Source organism: Triticum urartu, chromosome 6 (assembly GCF_003073215.2).
Source record: "Triticum urartu cultivar G1812 chromosome 6, Tu2.1, whole genome shotgun sequence".
Lineage (NCBI taxonomy): Eukaryota > Viridiplantae > Streptophyta > Magnoliopsida > Poales > Poaceae > Triticum > Triticum urartu.
In genome coordinates this window covers 127,528,489-127,545,057 of record NC_053027.1, presented here as the reverse complement: position 1 = coordinate 127,545,057, position 16,569 = coordinate 127,528,489, and positions in this window count along the sequence as shown.

Here is a 16,569-nt window from a genome sequence, read left to right as displayed (position 1 = left end):
ACTCACCCACACCCCCTGTTATTCTACGGCGACGGCAGCCTCACACCGCAGCCGAACCAGTGAACCCTCGTACTCCTCTCCGCGCGGGCTTCCACTGCTGCGTCTTCCCCGGCTCCGCTTCGTCCCCTTCCTAGGCCTCGTCGTCGTCCAGATCACCGCCCTGGTGCTCTCGGCGCGGCGTGGTCAACGTGGTCAACGACCGACTTCCATCGGAACAGTACTGTACGTGGAGAGGCTGACAGCTGGGTCCACGGCAGCCGCAAGGAAGTGCCTCCTTATTACGCGCAAAATAATTATTCCTCCACCTGACAGCGGGGACCCATCGGACGGGCCACCGTATTTCGCGAAAAAAATGATTCACCCCCTGACTGCTGGGACCCACGAGCTACATCTTCGCACGCAAGGAAGTGCGTCCGAAAAAAAACATTCGCCCCCCTGACTGCTGGGACCCACCAGGCCCCCGACTGCTGGGACCCACCAGCTACATCTTCGCACGCAAGGAAGTGTGTCCGGGCAAAAAAAACGATTCGCCCCCTGACTGCTGGGACCGACCAGCTACATCTTCGCAGGCAAGGAAGTGCCTGACAGTCGGGACCCACCTGGTCGAAGCGTACGTAGCGTTGTCATTCTGGTCGCGAACGTGTACGTACATACTGTTCGATGTAGAGGCGCGCACGTGCCTTAGTAGAGGCGCACGCGTGTCGTAGTAGAGGCGCGCACGTAGCATGTACACGTACGTACAGCGGCCAGGGTGCAAGAAAGAAAATACGGCCACGTATGTGTACATACAGGCGGGGTCTCGAACGCCTACTCGCGCATACGTACAGCGAGGGCTCGTGTACATGGCTGGGTCGGAATGGAGAAACAGCATCGTCGTCGTGTTCATGGGGAGGCAACGGAATGCGTCGTGTTCATGGGGAGGCAACGGAATGCGTCGTGTTCATGGGGAGGCAACGGAATGTGTCGTGTTCATCGGGAGGGCTTGGACGGAATTGGCGATGGAAACGAGGCCTGGCGTACCGCAGAACGGAGGAAACGGCCTTGTGTTCGACCGGCCACATTCGAAACGGGATCATGTTCATTGGGAGAGGTCTGGCGTATCGCAAGACGGAGGAAACGGACCTCCTACGGTCGAAACGGGGGTCCTGTTGATCAGGAGGGGTGTGGCGTACCATAAACGGAGGAAACGGACTTGTGTTGGAGCGCTACGGTCGAAACGGGGGTCTTGTTCATCGGGAGGGGTGTGGCGTACCACAAAACGGGACTCCACAGGATACTGTTCATCTCCACCATCGACCCCCTCCAGCCTCCACGAGCTACTGTTCATCCACCGTCGACCTCCTCCAGCCTCCACCTGCGACTGTTCATCCACGGGCTCCTGTTCATCCAGCCTCCACCGCGCGCTACTCTACCGGCTACTGTTCAACCACCCCTCCATCGTCTACTGTTCATCCAGCCCTCCACACCACGGGGTCCTGTTCAACCACCCCTCCACGGGCACCCCTCCACCGTCTACTTTTCATCCAGCCCTCCACACCACGGGGTCCTGTTCAACCACCCCTCCACTATCTACTATTCATCCAGCCCCCCACACCACGGGGTCCTGTTCATCCACCCCTCCACGTGCACCCCTCCACCGTCTACTGTTCATCCAGCCCTCCACCACACCACGGGGTCCTGTTCATCCAGAGGCAACGCCACCGCTCACTGTTCATCCAACCCCCCCCCCCCCCCCCCCCCCCCCCCGCAACGCTCACTGTTCATCCCATCGATCGGCTTCAGTTAGCAGCAGTAGCGAAGGAATCGCTCGATCGGGTTCAGTTAACAGCCATCGATCGATCGCTCGGGTTTAGTAACGCGTAGCCTGCAGTGCAATTGCTCGGGTTCAGTTAGAGCCCAACGCCTCGCTCGGGTTCAGTTAGAGCCAACGCCTCGCACACACGCGCGTACATGTACGAGAGAAACGCGCATCGCTCGGTGTCGGTGTCAAAGCCGGCGGATCTCGGGTAGGGGTCCCGAACTGTGCGTCTAGGCCGGATGGTAACAGGAGACAAGGGACACGATGTTTTTACCCAGGTTCGGGCCCTCTCGATGGAGGTAAAACCCTACTCCTGCTTGATTAATATTGATGATATGGGTAGTACAATAGTAGATCTACCACGAGATCAAGGAGGCTAAACCCTAGAAGCTAGCCTATGGTATGATTTTTGTATATCTATCGACTAGCCTGGCCTCGGTTTATATAATGCACCAGAGGCCTAGGATAACACGAGTCCTAGCTGAATACGCCGGTGGGGTGGAGTCCTTGTCTTGATCGCCAAGTCTTGTGGAATCTTCCTTGTATGCGGCAACTGTCCGAACTGGCCCATGAGTATGCGGCCATGGGGGTCCTCGGCCCAATCCAACTGATCGGGAGACGATGTGATGAGTACCCCCTAGTCCAGGACACCGTCAGTAGCCCCCTGAACCGGTCTTCAAGTTAGGGACGCTCCTCGATTCTTCCGAACTGTTCTTCATCTTCGGTTGACGGTCTTGAAAACTGGTTCAACAAATCTTCTCATCTTCGATCTTGAGGATCGCCGAAATGCATTCGGCGAGTTTACACGTCGGGTATCCGAGGAGCCCCTTTAAGTTTCCGGCCTTTATCAATGCTTTTTATTTTTATGCCACACCTCGGGTTTGAAGTTGTTCCCGGGAGGCAGTGTCCTCTTGCGTCCGAGCTCTAACGCCGGACTGTATTCGAGGTATCTTTTGCAGCCGAGCACCAATGCCGGACCGCTTCCCAGCTCTAACGCCGGAATGTATCCGAGCTCCAACGCCGGACTATGTATCCGAGCTCCAACGCCGGACTATATCCGAGGTGTCATATCACCTTGGTTCAAAAAAGTTTGAAGGGGTTTAGCCGAGCTTAACACCGGAAATGCCCTCTACGGAGCCAGCCACTAGCGCCCGAGCTTTATGCCGGACTGCTTCCGAGGTGGTGCACCACCCCGAATGTGGGCCGATTTTTGTGAATATTTTTTGTTGGTGCAATTTATTCTCTGCCGAGATATATAGCCAGTAGCCCTCAAGGTGTGTATCGGTCTAAAACCCGAGATGCACCTGAAGGATGACGTAAGACCGCTGATCCTAGTAGCCGCTGAGACTCAGATTGATTTGCAAAATCGGCCTGAGGATCAAGTCCAAGCTCGGCAGAATACTTTGGGTCACTAAAAGCGGCGTGCTCAGTCCTCGAGACTCAGGTTGGGTGCGGCCGACCAACCTGAGGATCAAAATCTCCTTGGAAACTATATTGCACATAAAATTTTCTGCATTGGACAAGCAATGCAGTAGCCCCCGAGACACTGGTCGGGTGGCAACACCAGATCAGGGGATCGATGTGCCCCTTTAATATATGTAAATAATAAGCCCGAAGCCCGGTAGCCCCCGAGCCTTAATGCGGGCACAGGTGGCCGAATTAAGGATCAATATCCATAATAAAATCACAAATTATGTGTAATGACTCTATGTATCCAAGTGCTTTACGTCATTAATGCTCAGATCCGCATTGTACAAAACTTTGTTAACCGACCATCGGCTTCCACCTCCTCGGCCAGTAGCCGAGGAGTGTTTGTCCTACTTTATAAAACCTTTATGAGGGCAAAGATTTACAACAAACAAGGCAATCTAGCCATACGGTTTTATAAACAAAGGTACGCAGAGAGTTATATTACTGTTTAACAGAAGAAATGTCTTCCAAAGAAAATAGTCCCGCTATCGGTTCCTTTCTTTGGGTTGTCATGCTAAGCATGATCATTAAACCTTAGCTCTAATGTAAGAGCAAAATATCGAGGATTTAGTTTGGGAGGCCAGTTAATAGCCCCCGGTAGTGTTTGGCGACATTCGGGGTCAAGCCGTAAACACTTCGGCCAATGTTATGAACGGCCCATCATTTAACATAGTCATCGGATCGCTGACCAGTTTACGCTTATTGTGACAGTCAGTTTTCGGCTTTCTCCACTGAGGTGCTTAACCATGTGAGCTGGAAGCACAATCGCAGTGGTTCTCCCTTTGCACGCTTAGCCGAACAAAAAGGAACGTAGGAAGCAAGTGCAGGAGCCGGGCAACCCAACTATTGACCGAAGACACAATTCGAAACCGATGCATATATAGCAATATCTGAGAATGTTTTTGTCGAATCCCTAAAGGTGTCCGGCGTTGCACTGCGAGACTAATGCTGGAAAAGCACAAATAGTTTAAAAGTGCCAAAAAGCTTGGAAAACCAAGAAACGTCAGTAAAAACATGACGTCCGAACAAGATCAAGTGTTCGGTGCCAATCCGAAAATTGGTCTTAGAAAAAAGAAGTGCTTCTGTAGTGCTTTAACATGATACATCCTATCTCAAGACTTCGAGCGGGTCAGCCTACGGCTTCAACCTCCTATCCCGAGGGTGGAGTACTTCTCATTAGCCCAGTTTAGCAAACTAAACTCTAGCAGCTTTGAGAGAGAAATTAGGCTCCCCGGCTAGTGACCGCACACTCGCGTTGAAAAAAGGAGTGATAAATAATAATAAAACTTTGCAACGACTAAGAAGAAGAACACTTATTATAAAACGGCTCAAATAAACTTAAGAGCCCCCAAGTGACTTGGGTAGAAGAATGATTGCATGTACCGAAGTACTTATATCATATCTATGTTCAACCGAACTTTAAACGCGTCTTAACCGACCGTCAGCTTCTCCCTCTTCGGTCAAGGACCGAAAAGTGTTATGTACTCCATCGGTCGCGAATATCGACGGTGTTTCCAATAACCAGGCAATCAGGCCATAAGGCTGTAACAGACAAAGCGCGCTCAGGGAACTTATGCTATATTACCGTGAAGTGTAAGAAGCATCTTCGAAGAAAATAGTGCCCCCGCCGATACCTTTCTTCGGTGCTCATTGTTATTATGAGACTTGTGCAATAGATTTTTTGTACTCATGAGTTCCGTTGTGTGCCGACCATCATTGAAAACTATAAGAGCGCTAGCTTTCGGCTTCACCCAGTCTAAGGTCCGGCTTGGTTGACCCAATCGCGACAATCGCAGAGGTGCTCCCTTTACTCCCTAGCCGAACAATCGGGAACGTAGGGGTAAACACAGGAGCGAGGCAACCCAGCTTGCAAATCGCTTAAGTCAATATGGTGCATATTGTGGCGTAATACACGAACAAGGAACGAAGCCGTACAAGTATAATCATATGCAACAGGAAAAGCTTCATAAAGGAAGCCCCCAAGTAAACGGGGTATTTGAATTTATGCGTCACAAACAAAGTTTGGACAAGGAAATTTTTTACAACCAACTTTTTTCCAAAAAAGTATAACGCTTGGTCGAACCGAATGCAAGTTAGAAATTAAAGCTTTGAGCATGAAAGCGACTTAGCTGGTTAATGTGTTCGGTATTGATGACGCGGTCCGAGCTTGATGCGGGGCAAGGTTCCATCCCTCAAGCCGGTCCCGAGGTGGCGGAGCGGAGAGCTTGACACGCCGAGGTGGTGACATAGCACGATCAATGCAGACCAGCAGAGTGACGCCGAAGTCCCCGGATCATTTTTCTGTGCACAAAAAATAGTGCCAACCGGAGATAATAGTAATAATGATAATTAAAAAAACGTTGCATAATAAATAATTTATGCAAAGTGAGTAATAAAAGAAATATGGCCTGGCGCCGAAGTCAATGTCGATGAAGGGCGTCGGCGTGATGTAGTAAAGGCGTGGCAAAGCCTGAATTCACAGGTCGGTCCGAGCTCCGGATGCGGCGTTCGCCGGACTATGTACGGAAATTGATCGAACCACCACGCGACCGTCGTTAATGCGGTCACCATTTGATAGACCTGTGTACATATCATGGACAAACCAGAGTAATAATTCCTTGGGAAAAATGAACCCAAACAAGCAAAAAATACTGGGATTAATAGCACCTGGTTTACTTGTTGTAGCAACCCGAAGGAAGGCAATTCCCAAAATTGGGACTCGCTCCGCACACCCATTGCCTGATGGGCGATAAAACGACGGCATGGCAATGCTGGTAAGGTTGGCTCACCGAGGCAAAGCCCTCGGTACAGCTAACATGACGGAGCTGGTCGGCTAGTGACGCCGAAGTGTCCGGAGTAGGTTGATGAAGAGATGGCGAAGCCCCCGGTCCAGCCGAGATGTCGAAGCCTCGACGTCAGCCGATGAGTCGAAGTAGGTCGGCGTGATGGACACCAGCTTGAAGAAGCAATAGTGCGGCCCTGTCGATGCAGGTTGTGACATGGTCGATGCCGGCTTGATGAAGCGACCGTGCGGCGATGCCGGTATGCCCGCTCCGTGTAATCCGTGGGGCGGCGATGTTGGTGATGATTTATCCTTCGCGATGCCGGACTCTTGTTCGGCTTGCCGAGATGATGATCCGAAGAAGTTGAGCTCGGCTCAACAAAGTGACGCCGTGTCTAGCGCAGGTCGGCAGCCGTGGAGTAATATTGCCAGACTGGTTTGACACCAGCATGATGTTGAAGATCATGTTCAAAAGATCTTAAAGTTAGTGGGATGTGTTCGGGAACAAAACACAATAGCCCATATAAAACTTCCTTCAAAAGGGATGTCCGAAATCCCGTTCATAAAAAAGATGAACTCGGGTCGGATTCGTTTTCGCGCAGAAAACAGATCCGAAAAGTGATGCACTAATCGGAAGGTTCCCGGAGTTTGGACGGTCGGATCGAGCTGAAATTTTGAGAGGTGGTAGATACAGGAATTCGCAGCCGATCAACGGTTGGATCTTCCAAAGGACGTCCGAGCTAGAAGCTGGACACCACGCCCTAAACTCATCCAAATTCCCTTCCAGATTTGACAGGGCTCTGGTATATTGTGGATTGCCAGAGATTCCTCCATCGGAACTCGACGAAATTTTCTAGGGTTGTTGTAGACTCAATTCCGCACAATTCCACCAAAGCGATCGTCAAAGCGATACTCAAGAAGGTGGTGGCGGAAGATACGAGTTTGCTGTCCAGAAAAACAGCACGGTCGCTTGAGGGCAATGTTGACGTTGAGCCCCCGAGCTCCATAGATAATTCCTCCATGATCTTGATAGAGATCGGAGTTGATGTTTGATGAAGGCCCTCGTCCGAACATGGTGATCCGAACACGGGGCGCAATTCTTGGTCGAACCAAGGTGACCAGTCGAACTGGTGACGAAGACGCCGAAGTCGCAGTTGATCTGCAGGCGAGCTATCGATCCTTTTGTCGATCACACAGCGGAAGTCTCAATGAAAGCACCAATGTCGGTGTCAAAACCGGCGGATCTCGGGTAGGGGGTCCCGAACTGTGCGTCTAGGCCGGATGGTAACAGGAGACAAGGGACACGATGTTTTTACCCAGGTTCGGGCCCTCTCGATGGAGGTAAAACCCTACTCCTGCTTGATTAATATTGATGATATGGGTAGTACAAGAGTAGATCTACCACGAGATCAAGGAGGCTAAACCCTAGAAGCTAGCCTATGGTATGATTGTTGTATATCTATCGACTAGCCTGGCCTCGGTTTATATAATGCACCAGAGGCCTAGGATAACAAGAGTCCTAGCCGAATACGCCGGTGGGGTGGAGTCCTTGTCTTGATCGCTAAGTCTTGTGGAATCTTCCTTGTATGCGGCAGCTGTCCGAACTGGCCCATGAGTATGCGGCCATGGGGGTCCTCGGCCCAATCCAACTGATCGGGAGACGATGTGATGAGTACCCCCTAGTCCAGGACACCGTCACTCGGCCCTCGACCTCCCACCGTAACCGGGAACTCCCCGAAATTTTCCTCCCCCTCGCTTCTACCACGGTTTTTTCCGTCATGGACGGTCCAAAGAATGTCATGCAGCTGCGTCTCTGGCCCGCCCAGGATGAAAAGCCCATTTTCTGTCATGATTTTTTGTCATAGAAGTAGGAGCCCACCACATCTATGATGATACCAGGTTTTGTCACAATTATCGTCGTAGAAGTGTCATATGTATGACAGAAATTTTTTTCGTTCGGCCCAAAATGTCACGGATGTATTTTTTTTGTAGTGCATGCAAGTACTTGGGGTTGCAGCTCGCCATCAGATGCCTTACCAGAAATGATTGTCAACCTATGCTTGACCAGGTCAAGCGTTTCGTGCCGGCATGGCAGAGAGGACTCATACAACGACCTGGACGGCCTATCCTTGTGCAGTCGGTCATCTCTGCTAAGCCAATCCACCATCTCATGATTATGGCTGCACCTGACTGGGTTTTTGAGGAGATGGACAAGTGGATGCAGTCCTTTTTCTGGCCCGGGAAGGATAAGGTGAACGGCGGCAGTGCCTCATTGCTTGGAGCACTGTGTGTCGGCATAAATGCTATGGTGGGCTCGGTGTGAAAAATCTCAAGTTACAAGGACTAGCTATGAGGGTGAGATGGGAATGGATGAGACGGACGGAACCCAACAGACCTTGGCAGGGGCTGCCTATGACTGTGGATTAGGAGGCACGAGAGGTCTTTGACAGTTTGGTCAGCATCAGAGTGGGGAGAGGCGACCGGGTGCTATTTTGGAGGGACAGATGGATACACGGTTTCGCAGTTAAGCACATAGCCCCACTGGTATTCGCCACGGTACAGACACGAGTTATCAACAAGCGCACGGTGCAGCAAGCTCTCTCTGATAATAGTTGGCTGGAGGACTGCCAGTTAGGATTCTCCTTCATGGCCCAACTACAGTTGATGCACCTCATCCAAGCAATTGGCACGGTTCCACGGGATGCGGAGGTTTCGGACAAGTTTACCTGGCCATGCTCAAGCTTGGGCTGCTACACTGCTAGATCAACGTATAACAGACTATGTTTGGGATACATCAGGTCGCCCATGGCGACTTGCATTTGGAGGAGCTGGGCACCTCTGAAGTGCAAGCTATTCGCGTGGCTAGCTATGCAACATCGCATATGGACTTCAGACCGGAGGGCACGTCACGGTTTACAGGACGAGGTTTCCTCTTGCTACACTTGCCTTCAAGATGAAGATAATGTCGAGCATATCCTTTGCACGTGTACCTATGCCCGAGAGGTCTGGCAAAGACTTTGGGATCTTCTCGGAATCAATGTCAGAGGTTACTTGGCCGGCGACACAACTCTTAACTGGTGGCTTCGTGGAAGGACGACCTTTCTCTCTGCTGAACGGAGGGGTTTTGATTCCATGTTCATCACGTTGATCTGGGCGCTATGGAAAGAATGGAACGCAAGGGTTTTTAATAGGCTAGAGCAACAACGGACTCCAACGGAACTGGTGGTGACCTTATTGGATGAGGTTGCCGAGTGGAAGGCAGCCGGGCTGGGTGTTGGAGGTCTCCAAGATTTCGTGAGAAGTTAGCTAGGTTCCTTGGTTGGTGTGGGTGTGGATTTGTTCCCGTGCTACCCATTTGTTCGCATTCGTGGTGCACGTCTTGTAAATATTTCTTCCTTCTATAAAAATATGGTACGTCTTTGGCGTACTCTCGAAAAAAAGAAAACTAAAGACTGCGAACCAATCTGTGATTAGATGGTTAGATGGACAATGATATCCCCAGCCCATCAGGATTCAAGCCCTGATGTTCGCATTTATCATGGATTTATTTCAGGATTTTCGTCGATGTACGTTCAGTGGGAGGAAAGATTCCCGTCAACTATGAGGCGCCTACTACAAGGTGCCTACGGTGACTTCGTAAAATCTCAAGATGACCTGTTGCTTGGGTCTGATGCGTTAAAAAAACTAAAGACTGGTAATAGTAATTTTAGGACAACAAAAGAGGAGAGAAATTATATAGTTATTTGAAGAATGATGTAATAGAGAAGACAAAATATCAAATTTTGAATAAGGGTGAAATGCTATAGCCATCACAGTGTACGATCGAATGTCCAAAAATTGAATGAAAACGAAAAAAACAGTTGATTCAAAAATCCAGCACGAATCACAGCACGGATCATACATCCAGAGAAATTTTGAGTGAAGTTCATTCAAAACGAAGAAAAAAACAGTCGATTCGAAAATCCAGCATGAATGGACTTGTGCCCTTGGTGATGATATGGTCGATCAGGCTTCCTCTGAAGATCAGGATCCTTCTAGGCAATGGATCCGGGGCCGCATTCCTTCCGGCGTGGAGGTGCTCAAGCGGCATGGCCCGGGCGATGGGATATGTCCTCTATGTGGGACGGCGGAAGACTCGGACCAGATCTTCTTTTCTTGTGTGTCCCCCAAGTTCCTGTGGAGTTGCTTTCGCGAGGTGGTTGGTGGTCGTTGGCGCAACACCAACTTCCGGGATCTCTTCGCCGAGCTTCAGACCTTACCCCTAACGGGCCGCCACATTAGGTGGCTGGCCATTGGGGTCCTTGCATGGACGCTTTGGATGATTCGAAATAAGCTTGTGATCTAGCGTGTCCCTCTGTGTTGTGCGACTGACGCAGTGTTCAAAATGTGTATCTATTTGCAGCTGTGGAGGGCGCTTAGCCGCCCTCAGAACTGGAACGCCATTAACATCATCATCGCTGACCTTCGCTCGATGGCTCTTCGCTTGGCATTGCCGCTTATTCCACCACCACCAGAGCCAGATTAGCTTCTTCATGTGACGCCCCGAGACCGATGCGCCAGGTGTCTTCCAGTTATTCACTATTGTTGCCATGTCATTTGCTTGCATGTTGCATCTTGCCATGTCATCATGTGCATTGCATCATCATGTTTTCAAAACTTGCATCCGTCCCGGCCTCCCTGTTCCTTCCGTTGTCCGTGCTGAGTCCAAACACCCTTGCACGCGCCCGCGGCACGTCTGAAATATTGTTTTATAAGTGGCCGGAAAATGTTCTCGAATTGGGTTGAAAGTTGGCGTGTGGTCTCATTATAGTGTAGATAGACCGCCTGCCAAGTTTCATCGCATTCGGAGTTCGTTTGATAGCCCAACCGTTAAACTATAGCGGCATTATAGCCGGGCACACGTCGGACGTTTTCGGTCTCCGAAAACAGTCGCCGGGCCTCTCTCTCTTCTCTTCTCTCAGCCTAAAGCTTTCTGCACAGTCCGCTATCAACTGCCAGGCCCCGAAACCCCTCCTTGCATGGTGCATCGACTCCCTCTCGCGCGCGTCCGAAAGTTGTCCCGAACCCGACCCGGGCAGTCGTCACCGTTGGGTCCGAATCATCCCCAAACGTCTATAAAACATCACCGTTTCCTTGTTTGGATTCCCTAACCCATTCATCTCCGACCATCCGATTTTGATCGGATGATCCAAAATACTCCCTCCTTCGATATTCTGGTATATATAGTAGATAAACTCCTAACCCTAAATTTTAGGGACAATGCCCCATCCATCTCCTCAACCGCCGCCGCCACTCTCTCCCTTGGGATCCTCCCAGATCCCCTCCTCATCTCCTCCCGCACCAACCACAGCTCCACCTCGTCTTCAGCACCGGGCCAACCAACATCGCCGCTGCCAACAACCACTGGATCGATCCAGCGGCCAGGGAACAGAGACCCCACACCCCTCGCTCCCGAGCGGAGCTCGATCCCCCTAACCTGCGCTTGTGCTCCCCTGCATCTGCACCCGAGGCCGCGGCCTCCTCGTCTCGATCCATGGACGACTCGCCCAAGTCCAGCCGCTAGACCAGCAGCTCCACATCACCCTGCCTCAACGGCGACCTGTCGGACCAGGTCACTCCATCCTCCTCTTCTTTCTTTTCCTTCTCTTCCTATTTCTTCTTCCCCATCGGTCTCTCAGCTCTCCCTCTCTTCTCCGTGGGCAGGAGCCTCACCACTAGAAGCCATGTGCCGCTGCCTTCTCGCGCCGGCAGCAAGCCCCAACGCTGGCACCCATCTCCAAGTCCGCCACCGCGCCACCTTCAAGACTTCAAGCTCCTGGTCCCCTGCCTGGCCCGCTCGTTCTCTGCACGAAGGAGTCGCAACGCGAGCGCCTCGTCTGCCTCCCCTACTAACGCCTCGTAGCCGAGAGCCCCGCTTCAAGTCCCTGCCATGGCTGCCCTTCTGCAGAACCTCGTCGCCAGGGAGCCGTCGTCCCCACCTGCCTCCGCCCGTTTCCCCGCCCCCGGTGCCGTCTGCAGCTGTATGAAGACACCAAGGAGTCGTCGCCCCGCCAAGTCCCTCTGTTCGACCCGCCAAGTCCGGCCCCACCGTCCCGTGCCTCGCCCGTGCGCCGACGTCTTCAGCTTCACCCTGCTGCCATGTCCCGCTGCCGCCGTCTTCTGCATCTCCACGGGTATACTCTGCCTCTGTTCTTCAGAGACAAGCAACTCGCGCGCCCCGCGTTGACTCCTCGTCGCGTGGATCCAGTCGGCCTCGTACCGATGCCAAGCCCAGCGCCTCCCCAACCCACATGTGCAGTCTCCGCGTGGCCCAGATCCGCCAAACCAGGCCTTGGGCTGCCTTCCCACACCGGCCTGCTCCACACCACTGTCCCGCGTGGGCTACTCCCCCTCAACGACCCGATTTGGCCCAAAGGGAGCAGCCCCTCTCCACTCCCTCTCCTGTACACTATCGGGCCAACCAGATTCGGCCCAATGTGTTTTTTCCCTTGTCTGCGATTTTAGCAATTAATCCTGAGACAACAGTTTTGCAGAAACACCCTTGAACTTCATGCATATTTTAACTCACAAACTAAGCATCACATGTAAAAACTTAATATATGAAACTTGCTTAGAATTTTGTGTAGATTAATAATTTGCCACTTTCATCTATGTTTAAAATGTTGTTTGTTTAAATTTGCTTAAATAACTTGTTAAAATGCTTTATTCCATAACTAAATAACCATAGCTCCAAATTTAATAAACTTTATATGTAAATGGGGTGGAAAAATGCCTAGTTTAACATGGTGACATTGCTTTGCATGTTTAACAACTATAAAATATGGTTTAGGGAAGAACAGTACCAAAACCTAAAATATGCACATGAGGAGTTTTCGGACTTGTTGTTTATTGTTTCGGCCTCATTTAAACTTGCCTAGATAGGTAGTTTTCATTTGCTTCACCCCTTGCCATGTTAATCAACATTTAATTTTGTTTGGTACATAAACGAGAGAGAACTAAATAAAGGGTGTTTTCTTCAATATGCATCATACTTGGTTGCATATTGAGCTCCATTTAATTTGTAGGATTGTTTGTGCATTTTGCCATGCCATGCCTCATTAAACCGGACATGCATCATACTTGGTTACGCATCATGCCATGTCTATGTGGTGGTTGTTTACTATGTTGTTTGCTTCTTTCCGGTGTTGCTTCTTCGGGTTGGTTCTGATAACGTTGCGTTTGTGAGGATTTGTTCAACTACGTCCGTTTGTCTTCTTCATGGACTCGTTCTTCTTCCTTGCGGGATCTCAGGAAAGATGACCATACCCTCGAAATCACTTCTATCTTTGCTTGCTAGTTGCTCGCTCTATTTCTATGTCGCGATACCTACCACTTGCTATATCATGCTTCCCATATTGCCGTGTCAAGCCTATAACCCACCTTTCCTAGCAAACTGTTGTTTGGCTATGTTACCGCTTTGCTCAGCCCCTCTTATAGCGTTGCTAGCTGCAGGTGAAGTTGGAGTTTGTTCCATGTTTGGAACATGGTTATTGTTGGGATATAACAATATCTCTTATTTAATTAATGCATCTATATACTTGGTAAAGGGTGGAAGGCTCGACCTTATGCCTGGTGTTTTGTTCCACTCTTGCCGCCCTAATTTCCGTCATACCGGTGTTATGTTCCTTGATTTTGCGTTCCTTACACGGTTGGGTGTTATGGGGACCCCTTGACAGTTCGCTTTGAATAAAACTCCTCCAGCAAGGCCCAACCTTGGATTTACCAATTGCCTCACCACCACCTACTTTTCCCTTGGGAGTCTCTCTCTCGAGGGTCATCTTTATTTTAACCCCCCCCCCCCGGGCCAGTGCTTCTCTAAGTGTTGGTCCGAACTAGAGTCCTTTGCAGTGCCACCTCGGGGAAACTTGAGGGCTGGTTTTAGTTGTACGGAGTGCTCATCCGGTGTTGCCCTGAGAACGAGATATGTGCAGCTCCTATTGGGATGTCGGCGCATCGGGCGGTCTTGCTGGTCTTGTTTTACCATTGTCGAAATGTCTTGTAACCAGGATTCCGAGTCTGATCGGGCCGTCCTGGGAGAAGGAATATCCTTCGTTGACCGTGAGAGCTTGTGATGGCCTAAGTTGGGACACCCCTGCAGGGTTTTGAACTTTCGAAAGTCGTGCCCGCGGTTATGGGCGGATGGGAATTTGTTAATGTCCGGTTGTAGAGAACTTGAAACTTAACTTAATTAAAATGCATCAACCGCATGTGTAGCCGTGATGGTCTCTTCTCGGCGGAGTCCGGGAAGTGAACACGGTTCTTGTGTTATGCTTGATCGTAAGTAGTTTCAGGATCACTTTCTGATCACTTCTAATTCACGACCGTGCTTTACTTCTCTTCTCGCTCTTATTTTGCGTCAGTTAGCCACCATATATGCTAGTGCTTGCTGCAGCTCCACCTCATTACCCTATCCTACCCATAAGCTTAAATAGTCTTGATCTCGCGGGTGTGAGATTGCTGAGTCATCGTGGCTCACAGATACTTCCAAACCAGTTTGTAGGTGCCGGTGATACCGTGCAGGTGACTCAACCAAGCTCAAGGAGGAGCTCGATGAAGATCTTGTTCATCGTGTTGTTTCGTTTCAGTTGATCATTAGTGGAGCCCAGTCGGGGCGATCGGGGATCTTTTGCATTTGGGGTAGTCTTCTTTTATTTTGGTTCCGTAGTCGGACATTGATTTTATCTGGTTGATGTACTGCTATATTTATGTATTGTGTGAAGTGGCGATTGTAAGCCAACTCCGTACCTCTTTCTTATTCAGTACATGGGATGTGTAAAATTACCCCTCTTGTGACATGCCTACAATGCGGTTATGCCTCTAAGTCATGCTCCAACACGTGGGAGATATAGCCGCATCATGGGTGTTACAAGTTGGTATCAGAGCCTTCCCCGACTTAGGAGCCCCCTGCTTCATCAAATCTCTGGCGTTGTTGAGTCTAGAAAAATGTTTTGAGTCTTATAGGATTATATGTATCGAAGAGTAGGATTCTTTTTACTCCTCAGTCCCTTCGTCGCTCTGGTGAGGCCTCCTGACATAGAGTTTTGACTCTTCTCTCCTCAAATTTCACGAAATAAAATTTAGGATCACGCGGGTATCTTGGAATTGTTCCGATGGTTTTGTGACGAGAACATTGTTCTTGGTGCCTCCTGACATTTAGGGGTTGTGGCAGTGTCCCGGGGAGTTGAGCTCCGAGGTGTTGTCGTCACAATTTTATCATTGCAATTCTGGAATACCTAAGTTTCACCGACATCGAAAATCTCTTTTATGCAGTTGTTGGTGTGATAACCTCGACGCCACCCAATACTGGGGCGGGAGTTCGGGAGTATTGCCATAACTCGTATAACGGATGCTTTTCGAAGGTTGAGGTAAATGATTTCCGAAGGTTTCTTGGTTATGTGTTGAAGGATGGATACAACTGGACGTAGGATTTGCTAGTTTTGGGTGAGATATTATGCTTCCCTTGTATCCCCAACACCTGATTGCATAACCAAAAAGTTTCGGGAGTTTATAAGTGGGAATTCAAGTAGCTCTTAGGATATCTTTCCGACAGATGCATGATACGAGATTGGGGTTCGATGTCTAGTGGTCCTCCTATCCACGGTTGGTTTTACAGTGGTCTCATTGTGTCTTAAAGAGTCCTTGGCTATGCTGACTCGGGGACACTTCGTATGTCATGTGCACTGCCTTGTACATGATGGTGTTGTATGATCGAGCCCGTGTGGGCCCCACCACAAAAACTTCGGACGAAATCTCTATCATATGTTTGTTCCGGCTTATTCTGCAAGCCAATCCTTTATTTTGTTTTCAGTTGTGGTATTCGAGTTGCTTTGAAGTCAAAGGTTGTTTCCATACTTTTCCTAAGCGGTGTTCTCATATTCCTATGCGAATACAAATCCTTCTTGATCTTTGAGGTTGCCATCTCAATTTCTTTTGAACCGGTGTGTCTCGCTTCTAGTGGATCCAATCATTTCAACATCCGCAAGATCAACTCAAGTCTTCTCAACATTGTTCGTTTCATCTGTCCCCAAGTTTGACTTTGTTTTCCCCCCCACCCACCCCCTTTTTATTCGAGGACTCAGATTTCTTAATCAAGTATCCATCTTATTGATGTGAAGTCTCTCCATTCTTTTCTGTCAATATTCTTATCCAGTGATTCTCATGAAGATGCTCTACAAGTTCAACATTATTCGTTCTTTTTTCTCTGGTGGATTCAATTCAAGTTTGTTGATCATATCCTTTCCTCGTTTTAAATGCTTTCCATGTTGTTGCATCTCTTAATCATCCACCTCTCGCTATTCATTTGTTCCGGAGTGCTGAAGATATCTCAGAAGGCTCGTCTTGTCATTCAAGATCCGTTCAACTTATTTCGTGGTTGTTATCTCATTCAGGCCATTTAAGTCAACCGGCACAATCTATATTTTAAATCATCAACGGTGTTTCTCTTGAGTGGGCCCTAACCCACAGGTCTTTTCCTAGGATC